Source organism: Pelophylax lessonae (genome assembly GCF_965119305.1).
Source record: "Pelophylax lessonae genome assembly, chromosome: 9".
Lineage (NCBI taxonomy): Eukaryota > Metazoa > Chordata > Amphibia > Anura > Ranidae > Pelophylax > Pelophylax lessonae.
This window is the reverse complement of record NC_138776.1, coordinates 140,983,804-140,998,704: the sequence shown is the minus strand read 5'-3', so window position 1 is coordinate 140,998,704 and position 14,901 is coordinate 140,983,804.

Genomic DNA, 14,901 nt, shown 5'->3' with positions numbered 1-14,901 from the left:
TGAGCTAATTAACTAGTCACCTAACCCAGCCTAGATGACAAGGCTATTCGTCCAATACAATACTGAATGCAAAGTACTGTACAATACACATTGTTACAAGTATAAACACATCCCACAATAGTTTGCTAGCAGACAATAGGTGAGTTAATTATCAGAATTAACAATGGGTGAAAGACAGTGGCTTGAGCTGATGATATTAACATCTGTTATGAGTCCTACAGTGTGAAGCAGTCATTATTGGTAATGGGGGAGCTAGGTTCTAAACAGGGACCCCCGGCCTAGAGTCCCAAAGTCTGTGTGTCTTGGGGAGACATGGACTTGAATTCAAAGTAACATTACTCCAAGGGTTCCCTTAAAAGCCAGGGCCCATAGTCAGCGGGTGAGGGGCTTGCTCCTAGTCCTCTCCAAAAGCCCCTGTCCTGTTTAGGTCTGTCACAGTACAGTTGCTCTTAGATTTCCCATGGAACAGGTAACCAAAGCCATAATAGTAAGCAATGTAGGAACATATAATTAAGGAAAATTGCTTGGAGATAAAGCAGAAACAATTATACCATTGAAAACAGAAACACATTCAATGCAAATTAGAATATAAAAGTTACAAAATCCAGTGTGCAATTAACTCATTGTTATCACAGACACAAGTGAGTCATGTTAGAAAATTAAGCATCCAATTATTGTTTCAGGACAATCTATGTCTCAGTGTTAAGCTAGCCATAGAGGGATCGAAGTTCGGCTGGTTCAGCAGGAACTGGCATTTTTTTAAAACTTCTATAGCCAGGCTAGTGGCACTGAAGTTGGTCCATTAATTAACTTCAGTACAACCAGGATTTTTTTCACCTGATCACTGCTGAAGGCTATAGCCACGAGCACTGATCAATGTATTCTGCCTGTGGATAAGGATCCCTGCTCTCCCCGCCGGCAGAACACAGTAGCGCTGCGAGAGGGATTCCTCTATCAATACTGTTGATGGGAAATTGAACAATTTTTTTCCTTTGCCCACAGGCTTTTCCCAGGAGATGCTCCACCCAACTACTGTACGTTAATGCACTGTTTGGCGGATATGAATCTGTCACAGCAGTGCTCTGCAGGGGAGAAACTGAAGCTACTGTTGGACAAATTTTCACTGCAATGGGGAGAAAGCCTGCTACAAGAGATTTAAAAATTAACAAATTCCCTTAAATTTTTTTCTCCAGGATTATTTAATTGTCCTAAAGCTGTATGGGGGGGGGGGGGGGGGGGAGTTGGTGCCATAGAAAACTGCTGTTAACGACAAAAATAATAAAATTGGGAAAGTACCCAGTACTCAAACAGGGTTAACACCCATGTAAAGGTTTTTTTTTCTGAATAACAAACATCTTATACTTACCCGATCTGTGAAATGGTTTTGCACAGATAGCCTTGTTCCCCCACTTCTGGGCTCCCCTGCCGGTGCTCCTAGCTCCCCCTGCCTTCCGAGTGTCCCCATGGATAACCAGCTCCTGAGGAGGCACCTGGGCTGGCTTAATCCCAAGCCACACTCTGTGTGTCCATAGGTACACAGAGCACAGCTCGGACCTGCCCTCCTCACAGGCTGTGATAGACAGCATCAAAAGCTGCTTCCTCCATTTTGCTGCTACCTCCATGTCCAGTGATCAGAAAGAGAAAGAGCAGTGAGGCTGTTCTCGGCACAGTGCTGGATCAAGGTCAGGCTCCGGTAAGTATTTAGAGGGTAAAGGGGAAAGCTTCACCTTAAAGGTTTTTTACCCTAATGCAGAGAATGCATTAAAGTACAAAACCTTTAGTCTGTACAACCACTTTACCAAGCAGTTCATATGACCATTTAACAAATCCATGTTAAGAGGCAAGGAATGGGCCTTTGTATTATAAGCTGATTTCCCCTGAGGTGGCTGAGGAAGTCACGTGATGAAACGTATAGGGCGGAGCCGGGTGACACTGTGCATTAAAGTGCCTTTACTTTAAATGTTCTTGTAAGTGCAATTCTTTTTTAAATAAAGTGTTTTTTACATACTACACAATGTGGGGCCCCTATATGTCTGTGAGCTTATTTACAGAGCAAATATGAGCACCAGTGCCACTGCATTGGGGCCACATGTCCATTCTTCCTAATGTATTACCACATCATACCTGATAAGATCATAAGAAGGAATACCATCAGTGATACCACCAGAGCAGTATTTGGAGTGACCCCAGAGGGGTAGGCATGTTTGACCTGATTTATACAGGTCAAACACATGGAATGGTATACATATGGAATGGTTTGAAAGTTTGACAGGGAAAATGTTCAATAGTTTTCACATATGGGGGAGATTTAATAAAACTGGTGCACACAGAATCTAGTGCGGCTGTGCATTGTAACCAATCAGCTTTCAGGTTTTATTGTCAAAGCTTAATTGAACATGCTGAAGTTAGAACTAATTGGTTACTCTGCACAGCTGCCCCAGATTCTATGTGCTCCTGTTTTAGTAAATCTCCCCCATAGAGTGTTTGCATTTGCATACTGTACAAAACTGACAAACAAATGGTATTCTGGGAAAAGAACTGGATATTCTGAAATAACCAAACCTTGGTTATGGAGACATTGTGAGTCACTTCCCTTCTTGGCACAAGGCAGTGCCAGTATTTGGTTGCACAGAGGGTAGGGAGAGAGTACTGATCCACTTAGACCAAGAATAGATTGTAAGGCTTACAGATCTCTTGGCCTAGATGGATACAGTCTAACAACATATATTTATTATATAGAACTACTAGTGTTGGTTTACTAACGGCAAATAGGCTGTTCACTTTGCAGGGCAATTTTCCCCAGTGGATACCCAGGCGCATCCAAAAAAAAATGTTTTTACCTGCACATGTTTGGAGCAGAGCTTCCATTTATTCACTAAGCTCTGGGGAACATTCCCTTGTGCAACTTCCCTTGCAAAGAGCACAGTCTCTTTGCCTCTACGAAATCAAACCATCTGCCTCTAAATTAGTAAAATTTAAATGTACTTTTTTTAATGACATTTTTTTTTTACGTTTAAAAAGGAGATAAAGTTAAAAAAAAAATAATAAAGTACAAAAAGTATGTTAAGCATTGGCAGCAGTTTATGTCTTATATGTAACAGATGTCGCCAACATACTAGACACTGAGGAGTTTGACCGTATACATTGTACACCGAGATATCTAAAATTGGCTCAAGAATCATTTGAAATTAAATTCCCCTCATGGTGATAATTCATTCTTTCTATAAAGCTTTCCCTTGACAACAATACCATTTGCGAGGAGCTTCTTAGCCTAGGGAAAGATTGCAAAGCGCACACATGAAGCTTAGCTCCTCCCTTGTTTTTTAACTTTGCTTTGGAGTTCTTGGTAGAGGCATCACAAACCTTGCTAATTTTTGAAGGACACAGACAGGAAGTTAGGACGTCATCCACTATTACTAGAAGATAATTTGTTGTTACTAATAATGATCTAGTCACAGTTCCGAAAAAAGACAAACACTGACCCTTGAATGGATTAAGGTCATGGCAATCATTTGACATCTAAACCAATTAAAAACATTCCAGTGGATATTAATGACTTATATAAAGTGAATTATTCAGAGGTAAATTTGATACAATTAAAAAATGGATGTACATCCCGCTAACTTTGATTGGGAGGATTTAATATCTTTATTTAGTTTTGTTACCAAAATTGAGCTATTCATTTTAATCCTTGTAATTTAAGTAATCTACCCAATTGTGGGATAAAACCAAATCCAAAACAACATAAGAGTCCATGTGCAAATAAAGAAATAGAGAATGGGAGACTGTGCCCTAGACAAAACGTGTAGGGCGGAGTGATGTGCTGAGGGTGTTATGCTTCATGTTTGGCCTGCGAGGAATTCTTTGTATAGCGCTATATTGGATATATCGATGTAAGTGTGTTTTTAAACTTTAATTAAATCTGCAAGTAAGGTTTTACACAATTTGAGGCATTTTTTCTTCCATGTCCTAGTGATGAGCCATTTGGGAAGATGCTGGGATGACCAAAAAACAAAAAAATGATAAAAACAAGCAATAAAGAAATCATCTTATCCAGTTAATAAAAAGAACTGAAAAAAGAGCTGAATAGTAAAGTGATTGTAAACGATCACCTTGTAAAACAACCCTGTTCAGTTTAAAATTAAATTAAAAGGCAAAACACATTTGTATAGATATAAAAAGACATTATAAATACCTTTTTTTTTAACACATTTTATTGAAAGAATTCACCAATACAAAGTATAGAGCTTCGACAGAATTTGAGATTTGCGTATTTTACAATTCGTATTGAATATGTCAAATAGGCAGAGGTGAAAGAAACAATAAAACAAACATATTGCAATAATAAAACAATAGGCCTGAGAGAAAGGAAGAGGAAGAAGAAGAGGAAGAAGAAAAGGAAGAGGGAATGTAGTTAGGCGCAGAGAATGTGCGCTGTAGATATGTAGTAACGCAATAGAGGTGAAGTAGCTGGATGGACATAACTTTTAACTAGGGTAACAAAACACAATAAGAGCTGGTCAAAATGAGTATGAGGTGTCAACAGAGTGGTCATCATCCCAAAGGGGGGGGGGCATCCAGTGGGCGTTGTATGTGTAAGTTCAGGAGGGCAAGGAGTCCTCCTTTGTGATTTGCAATAAGTATTCATTGTGGTACTCGGGGCAATTATAGAGGTTTTCTTGCTCTTTGGGGGATAACGTCGAGCAAATGAAGGTTTGCCATCTGTCCATAAAGCGCTTTTTAGAGTTGTCTTGTGTGAAGTCTGTGTTGAGTTTGTCTTTGTCTAGAAGCAACAGAAGAGACTGTTTCATGTGGGATGCCTTAGGGCACGTTGAAGAGGTTCAATTGTTCAAAAGAGATCCTTGTGCCGTAAGGAGGCAGATTAGAATCATTCCCTTTTTTATAAGTGGTCACATTCTCTCTGTTCTCAGCTGGATAAGAGCTGATGGAGGAGAAGCAGCAGCACACTGAGCTTGTGAGTGAATGGCTGTGCAGCGGGGGTGTTTCAGGATAAGCCTGATCATTGGAGGAGGGCACACTGAGTTCATAGCATAGCTAGAGAACTGACCACGTTGTACTCTCCTGCTTAGTGTGATCAGTTTTTAATAGGAAAGCAGAGGGACTGGCAGGAACACCAGGGATTTCATACAAAGGAAGCAATACAAAGAGAACAGGATACTCTCATACAAGTACATATTACAGCAGGCACATATCAGGAATATGACGTTTTGGGGTAGCAAACGCTTTAAGTCTCTTAAACCATCTGCGATTCTCAGATATTTAAATGGAACGCTAAACAAAATGAATATCCTCACTATTCGTTCTATCCTTACCTCATATTTACCATTCACTAACTAATAACATTAACCACTTTAGGACCGGAGGATTTTCCTGCTTAATGACTAGGCCACTTTTTTCAACTTGGCACTGCGCCACTTTAACCGACAATTGCGCGGTCATGCAACGCCATACCCAGTCGAAATTTACGTCCTTTTTTTCCCCCACAAACAGGGCTTTCTTTTGGTGGTATTTGATCACCTCTGCGCTTTTCATTTTTTGCGATATTAATAAAAAAACAGCGAAAATTTGACATTTTCTACTTTGACAGTTAAAAAATATCCAATATATTACATTTTTGTCATATATTTAGGCCAAAATGTATTTAGCTACATGTCTTTGACAAAAAAAATTCTCAATGAGCGTATTTTTAACCTTTTTAAGACCGGAAGATTTTACCCCCTTCCTGACCATGCCATATTTTGCGATTCGGTACTGCGTTACTTTAACGGACAATTGCACGGTCGTGCGACGCTGTACCCAAATTAAATATATGTCCATTTTTTTCCCACAAATAGAGCTTTTTGTTGGTGGTATTTGATCACCTGTGCGATTTTTATTTTTTATAAAAAGAGCGACAATTTTGAAAAAAAAAAACAATATTTTTCACATTCTGTTATATAACATTATTAAAAGGAAAAAAGCCGCGCTAGTCCCAAAGTGTGCAAATGGACAAAATCATTGGCCAATTCTAAGCATGTGAATGCTCAGCAAATACCAGAAATATGAAGAAAAAATGGCAGCCAGCACAACAGGAAACCAAATACAGAAATGCAAAATATAAGTAAAAAGTGCAGCGCCTAATGATGATATATATAAATATAATGCTCATAGATAATAAAACCATAAGAATCAGTATCCTATGCGAAAAACATGAAAAAACATGGCTTGAGTGCATTAAACCAAAACAGTCCTGGTATTAGACAGTCTCTGTAATGGAAAAGAGAAAGCGATGATAGGAAGCCGCTCCCACTGTAGAGTAATGATCCACCACTGTGATGTTAATGACTGGGGTACTCTTACCAGATAAGGTGGACCTTCAAGTTAATGAAAGGTCAATCAGGCATAAGTAGTAAGGGTCAGCTTAGCAGATACCAATCATCCACCTCCATAGACTTTTGAGATCGGAATGGAAGTAAACTTATAAGATGTAATCCATCCCCTGCTCCACCATAAGTGCCAGGTAAGGTGAACCTCGTGAAAAATGAAGGGGAGTCCAATAGTGTAATACGTCCAAAAAACAGCTTTATTGTTAAATAATAGACAGGTACTCACATATTGCTTGAATTAATACAGCATGGAATTTCCAAAATGGCCGCGGCGGAAGCGTGCTTATGTGCGCCATACGTGACTGACGTGTTTCATCATCATCATTGCCGCCTTTGACAACGTCTATGATGATGAAATGCGTCAGTCACATATGACGCACATAAGCACGCTTCCGCCGTGGCCATTTTGGAAATGTGAGTACCTGCACACATCACTTACACACACATCATTTTTACACTCACACTCATCCTTCAGACACAGATCTTGTGCATGCTCTGTTGAGTACCCTTTGTGTGTGACTCAGCTTGAGCCATAGATGTGCTTTCACATTTTTCATAATATTTATCTTTTTAAAGGTTTTTATTTTTAGAATTTCAGCAGGACCTAAAGCTGTCTATATGTCCTATGAGTCATTCCATCATAGTTAGAAGGACGTTTTTTCTTTTTCAATTTCTTTTCGGCTTCCAAACTACACTGCTGAACAACTTCCTGTCCTATTCTACTGCACGAGCGGGTCTGATCACCGGAAGTGTGACGTCATCGCACTTCCGGGACCACGATGCGGCCGGACCGGAAGTACCCATCAGATTCGCTATTTTAACAGGGAGAATGACGGTGCTGCTTCAGCTCCATTCCCAGTAGACAACTCCTAAGTGGAAACGCGTCGAATGGGGGCTAGCTGTGCTGTCATTTGCTACGGACCATTTTTGCAGGCGGCCAATCACTTTTAATGAGCTGCTTTTTTATTGTTTGTTCTGTTTTTGTGATGTAAGTGTTTGCCATTCCTTCCAATAAATTTGTTTTGAGGGTAATGCACCATCAGTCCCTTTTTTTCCCCCTTTGGGCATCACCTTCTTGGCCGTTGCACCCTGAGTCATCGGAACCTACAGGTGTGAACAGGACAAGTTTTTTGGATATCCCAGTGAGAGCACACCACTCTCCGTTATCCACACACTGGATTACCTATTCCAGCAGCCCAAGCTCATATCTCCCTGATCTCTGGTAAGAATCCATCTATACCACCAGGGTGTCACCTTCTCACCATATAGTCACCTCTAAAGTAGGAGACCATCTTGGCATAGAGAACATCTGATATTGTGAAACATCATTGTCTGCACCTTTTTTTTTTCACGTCACCTTGGCACTGATTCACTGTTCAAGCTTAAGCTGACCTATAACATTTGAGAGACTTTTATGTTTGATGTTTACACTTTTTTTATATTGTTTTATGTGAAACACTACTGTTTGTAGAGAGTGTCACTTTGACACGGATGGATTCACTCATTAATTTATTTTGAAGTGTTTGCAGACTTATTTTATTTTGAGAGATTTTTATGATTATTGTTTTTTACCTTGATCATATAAATTTTTTTTATTAGCGCACTATTTCTTTGCCATTTACTACTGTTATATAACATTCCCCCCAAAAAAATGTATAAATCAAAATGTTTTAAAAATGTTTGCCAATTTGTTTTCTGCTACATATTTTTGGTAAAAAAAAAATCACAATAAGCGTATTTTGATTGGTTTGTGCAAAAGTTATTGCGTTTACTAACTAAGGGAAAGATTTGTCATTTTTATTGTTTATTCTTTTTACTAGTAATGGGGGCGATCTGCAATTTTTTTGCGGGACTGCGACATTGCGGCGGACAGATCGGACCCCTAACTGACATTTTTTACATTTTTGGGGGTACCAGTGACATTACTACAGTAATCAGTGCTATAAATTTGCACTGTTACTGTAATAATGACACTGGCTGGGAAGGGGTAAACTTTATTGGTGATCAAGGGGTTAAATGTGTGCCTCATGCTTACTGACGTGTGTGGGGGGAGGGGGTTGTGTGACACACAGATCGCAGGTTCAGCTATGCTAAATCCTGTAATCTGTCACTGCCTGTCACATAAGAGATCCGCCTGCTTTGTTTACATAAGCGGGCGGATTTCCTCGGTCTGTCCCCGACGATCGGGGGAAGAGCGGCGGTGATCACCACCTCTCCTCCCCTGGCCCGACTCCCGCTGTGTCCGAATACAGCGGGAGCGAGCCTCCGGCGGCGCACGCGCGCCGCCGAGAGGGGGCGGTATCCAGCGACATAGGTCTACGTCGCTGGACCCAGGAGAGCCACTCTGCCGCAGTAGACTCAATGTGAGTGGTCAGCAAGTGGTTAAAGCCACTGTACTGGAATTTAACTTTTCTCAAAATGTATTATAACCAGTTAGTTCAGCCCTCACTCCCTTTCCTATAGATCAATGTGTACAGACATAGGTGTGCGCAGCCTTTTGCATTAGGGTGTGTACCTCAAATGTATTAAGGCATGGACAATGTTAATAGGGCAATGGATGGTGTCAGTAGAGCAGTGAACTTCTCAGTAGGGCAGAGGTTGGTATCAGTAGGGCAGTGGATGGTGTCGGTAGTTTTTTTTCTTTTTCAATTTTTTAGGAGCCGAGTTGGGGGGCTTTGGTGAAATATCAACAGGGGGAATCTGCGCCGCACGGGGGGGGGGGGGGGGGGGGGGGGGATAACACCCAGCTGCCTATGTGTACAGATATGTACCAAAAATCATCATTTATACCAAAAAAGTATTAATCATAGCAAAAAATTTTTTTTATTTAAATAGAAGATCAGCACTTATTAGCTCTCAAAAAAATGTTTTGTCCTGTTATAGTGTTTAAACTCTTTAAATCCGTACATATCTCTGTGTCCAAAGAAGTTTTGTTCCTCCAGTACACACCAACCAGCATGTATGACCAAGCAGTGTGCATGAATGAAGAGAAGATATTGGGCCCTTCTTTTTGAAGGGGAGATACAGGGGAGGCAGGAAATACTGCTGGAAGAGAAATGTCTTTGTTAGCACTTTTTATGATTGATATAAATTATTTTAACATATTTGTGTACATATATTTTGATATATAAGTAAGGGAGTCAGTGCTGAACCTATTAGTTTATTGTAATCTATAATCACCACTGATGGAAATGTTAGTTGTTTAATCTCATTATATTTCCAACATTTTTATTTAATGTTGCTCACAAAAAATGGATCCCAAGGAATATAAAGAATAACCCCTAATTTCATGACAAATGTACAATACTACCATACCTCTTGCAGCCTTAAAACAAAACTCCACCCAAAAAATAGCCTATTAAAATCAGCTTTGGCTGCAATATTCACCTTCAACCCAGAGCTCCCACCCCCTGCAGTACTTCTTTTCCACCATAAGATATCCTCAGTCTTCCAGTTTGAATGACCGCCATCATCCATGCTGTCATGGACCCACCCTGTGGGTGGCTATCATAACACAATTAGGGCTCAGAATATTAGAGCACTGCATGGCACTTGTGTGTCATTATGTGAGCAATACTCAGCTCAGACTGCCCCTTGCTTTTGATGGAGGAAAAGAGGAAGGACTGATGATGTATTCAGACCAGTAAAAAAAGGGGTTTAAAAAACGCTGATCTTCTATTTCAATTTCAAACCCTGCATTTCACACACCTATGAACTTGAGTCACTCTAAAATACTTGACTTTCTGAGAAATGCCAGCTCTACCACAACTAGAACTACACCTTCTGGCATGGGCCTTCTCTCTGGGGAGACAGATGTGTCCTGTTTGTGTCTTTATGGTTAGCTGACTCCAAATCCCAAACCCATTTCTCATCCATGTCCCACTCTTCTCATCAAATTGCCCTGGACTCTTACATTATGAGTTTAGACATAGGAACTGCTAGTAACCCAAACTTTACTTGGCTTTATCATTGGTCAGGTGGAGCGGTGCCTGCAAACTATGAGCACTGTATCTTGTGCCATTATAAACATAGCCTTAGAGCTTTGCACCTTACACTTTTGTACTGTATAAGAATAAAATAATAATATTCATGTTTGGTTGCATGTAGACTTTAGCTTCACATGGTATGAGCACATCTGTTTGGAGGTGCTGTCATAACGACTATTGTTCATTGTTGCGTTTGGAACAACTAATTGCTTTGGGATTGTCAGCCACACCTAATCGTTCTGTTTATGGTTTGTGTTTCAGCGTCATTATGTACGGCAATATTATATTAGCACACATGTCTTTACCGCACGCATTTGCCAACAATTCCAGGTTATAACTGGTAAAATAATTTAGTCAGTATTCAGGTGCAAGTATTCACAATGAATCACTATTGCCAGAATTAAGAGTAATTCCACTTTAAAGTAGCAAAGGGGGAATGGGTTATAGGACTGCACAGATTTGTTTGCCAATGTACACGGTTGGCATGAATAACACAAATAGCCTAGTATATATTAAACTTTTGCCAGGAGCTGAAATTTTTTTGCCAGAAGAGACTTTGCATGTTCCACCTATCCTGTCTCCTATTATTTGTTTTTGAAGCACACACTGTCTATGCACATGCACAGTGCAATGTACAAAATTATTATTTCCCCAATGCCAACAATAGCACTAGGCTATCAGCGCTCAACTACTCATTAGAAGTGTAAATCACAACATTAAAAAATAGCCCATAGAATAAACAAAGACAATGATAGAGACCAAAAATAATTCAGACCAAAATAGAGCAGGTAGCCTTTATAACTAGACAAAAGGAACTGAATACCTAGGGATGTGTAAGGTAAAATAGATTCCCAGCACGAGAAAACCAGTGCGAGGTTATGCTAATATTCCTGCGCGTGTTCATTGTTCACGTGCTAATACTTCTAGGACCTAGACTTGTCTTTGCCTGCTGATTTTGAACTTGGCTGCCTGGTTGTTACCAACCTTGGCCTGCTTCCTGGACTTACTTTATCTGCCCTAGCTATCTGGCTACTGCTGCCTTTATACCTGCTCTCAGGGCCGGCCTGGGAATAAAATTCAGCCCTGAAAATAACTTCATACCAGCCCCATAGCATTAATATACCAGCCCAACAGCATAATGTCATTATTTTCTTGTTCATAAAAGGGAAAACGATGCATTTTCAAGCACATTTGAAGAGTGTATTATATATAGATAAGACAGATATGAAAGCACATAGGGCTCTTTATATACAGTATATAAGAGGAAATTCCAGTTAAAAGTGGTAAAAGTGCAGACATGGTACAGGAGGTGGTTTTAGGCTGTGTGGACATGATACAGGAGGACATGTCAGAGGCTGCGGACATGGTACAGGAGATGCAGAGGCTGCGGGCATGGTACAGGAGATGCAGAGGCTGCAGACATGGTACAGGAGATGCAGGAGCTGCGGCATGGTACAGGAGATGCAGGGGCGGCGGACGTGGTACAGGAGGACATGTCAGAGGCTGTGGACATGGTACAGGAGATTTCAGAGGCTGCAGGCATAGTACAGGAGATGTCATAGGCTGTGCAGACATGGTACAGGAGATGTCATAGGCTGCATCGCATACTAGCTCAATATGAAATACATATCTTAGAATGAACCCCCTACGCGGTCGCCCGGACACCGTTGAGGCAGCTGACATCTTCCCTCGGCATCTCTTCTGGGTTCGGCGGCTCTGGCTTCTTACAGCGCTGACATCACTCTTGCGCATGACCACAGGAATTCACTTTCCTGCAAGGTGCCGGCAAGGAGCTCTGAAGGTCCGGACCTTCAGAGTGCATGCGCCGCTGGTGTCAGTGGCTGCATGCAGGGCGAATATCTCCTAAACCATGCAGGTTTAGGAGATATTAATTTTACCTACAGGTAAGCCTTATTATAGACTTACCTGTAGTTAAAAGTTAAAAAGCGGAGTATACTACCGCTTTAATGTCTAAATCCCTGGCAACAAAAGTGAGTATATCCCTAAGTGAAAAATGTCCAAATTGGGCCCAAAGTGTCAATATTTTGTGTGGCCACCATTATTTCCAGCACTGCCTTAACCCTGTTGGGCATGGACTTCATGAGAGCTTCACAGGTTGCCACTGGAGTCCTCTTCCACTCCTCCATGATGACATCACAGAGCTGGAAGATGTTAGAGACCTTGAGCTACTCCATCTTCCATTTGAAAATGCCCCATGGATGCTCAATAGGTTTTAGGTCTGGGGACATGCTTGGCCAGTCCGTCAGATTTACCGTCAGCTTCTTTAGCAAGGCAGTGGTCGTCTTGGAAGAGTGTTTGGGGTCATTATCATGTTGGATTACTGCCCTGTGGCCCAGTCTCCAAAGGGAGGGGATCATGCTCTGCTTCAGTATGTCACAATACAGTACATGTTGGCAATCATGGTTCCCTCAATGAACTGTAGCTCCCCAGTGCCGGCAGCACTCATTCAGCCACAGACCATGACACTTTCAACACCATGCTTGACTGTAGGCAAGACACACTTGTCTTTATGAGAGATGTGAGTGCAGCGCTGCTTTAAAATTATAAATCTATAAATATATATAAAAAATATTATAGAATTGTGCAATAACTTAATACATCTGTGGTGATCTTCAAAGGAATAATATAAAGTGTACAATCATAAAAATCTAATATTTATACACAATGTGTTCCAAATAGAAAAATATATAAATAATTGTCCATATATAAATCTTTCCAGAATGCTGTGACTTTTTCCGATATTCATAAAGTGCTTGAGTGTTCAAAATGTGCAATAAGCGGGGTTTCCCCCTTAAGATGTCTGCTTACCATCAACTGGATATAATCAGGCATGGAATAAAGGTTTTACACTCTGTTTTTCAATTGGTGAGGAATATTAGCTGGAACCTCAAGATTCATCGCCCCCGTATCCTCAAAAAGAGAAGCTTTTCATGGTGAAGTTTGTTTTGAACAACACATTTATTGGGTACATGGCGGGGATTTATACTCACAAACAACAAAGTAAAACAAGCATAGAGCGGCTCGGTGGTGTGCTGCTCCCGCAGCATACGATCCTCCGGCCGGGGATCACGTGGTACTCGCTCTACCTATCGCTATCGATAGCGATAGGTAGAGCGAGTACCACGTGATCCCCGGCCGGAGGATCGTATGCTGCGGGAGCAGCACACCACCGAGCCGCTCTATGCTTGTTTTACTTTGTTGTTTGTGAGTATAAATCCCCGCCATGTACCCAATAAATGTGTTGTTCAAAACAAACTTCACCATGAAAAGCTTCTCTTTTTGAGGATACGGGGGCGATGAATCTTGAGGTTCCAGCTAATATTCCTCACCAATTGAAAAACAGAGTGTAAAACCTTTATTCCATGCCTGATTATATCCAGTTGATGGTAAGCAGACATCTTAAGGGGGAAACCCCGCTTATTGCACATTTTGAACACTCAAGCACTTTATGAATATCGGAAAAAGTCACAGCATTCTGGAAAGATTTATATATGGACAATTATTTATATATTTTTCTATTTGGAACACATTGTGTATAAATATTAGATTTTTATGATTGTACACTTTATATTATTCCTTTGAAGATCACCACAGATGTATTAAGTTATTGCACAATTCTATAATATTTTTTATATATATTTATAGATTTATAATTTTAAAGCAGCGCTGCACTCACATCTCTCATTTTTAAAAGAGCACCAGCACTTTTCACTGCAGCTAGCAGCTTGATGCACAGTATTTTATTTTATTTTAATATCCGTAAGCGCAGGGCCCCTTAGTTATACACTTGTCTTTATACTCCTTACCTGGCTGCCACCACACACACTTGACACAATCTGAACCAAATAAATTTATCTTGGTTTAACCATACCACAGGACATGATTCCAGTAATCCATGTCATTAGTCTGCTTGTCTTCAGCAAACTGTTTGTGGGCTTTCTTGTGCATCATCTTTAGAAGAGGCTTCCTTCTGGAATGACAGCCATACAGAACAATGTAATGCAGTGTGCGGCGTATTGTCTGAACACTGACAGGCTGACCCCTTCAACCTCTGCAGCAATGCTGGCAGCACTCATACGTCTATTTCCCAAAGACAACCTCTAAAATATGATGCTGAGCACGTGCACTCAACTTCTTTGGTTGACCATGGCGAGGCCTGTTCTGAGGGGAACCTGTCCTGTTAAACCACTGCATGGTCTTGGCCACCGTGCTGCAGCTCAGTTTCAGGGTCTTGGTAGTCTTCTTATAGCCTAGGCCATCTTTATATAGAGCAACAATTCTTTTTTTCAGATCCTCAGAGAGTTTTTTGCCATTATGTGCCATGTTGAACTTCCAGTGACCAGTATGAGAGAGTGAGAGTGATAACACCAAATTTAACACACCTGCTCCCCATTCACACCTGAGACCTTGTAATACTAACGAGTCACATGACACCGGGGAGGGGAAAATGCTAATTGGGCCCAATTAGGACATTTTGACTTAGGGGTGTACTAACTTTTGCTGCCAGT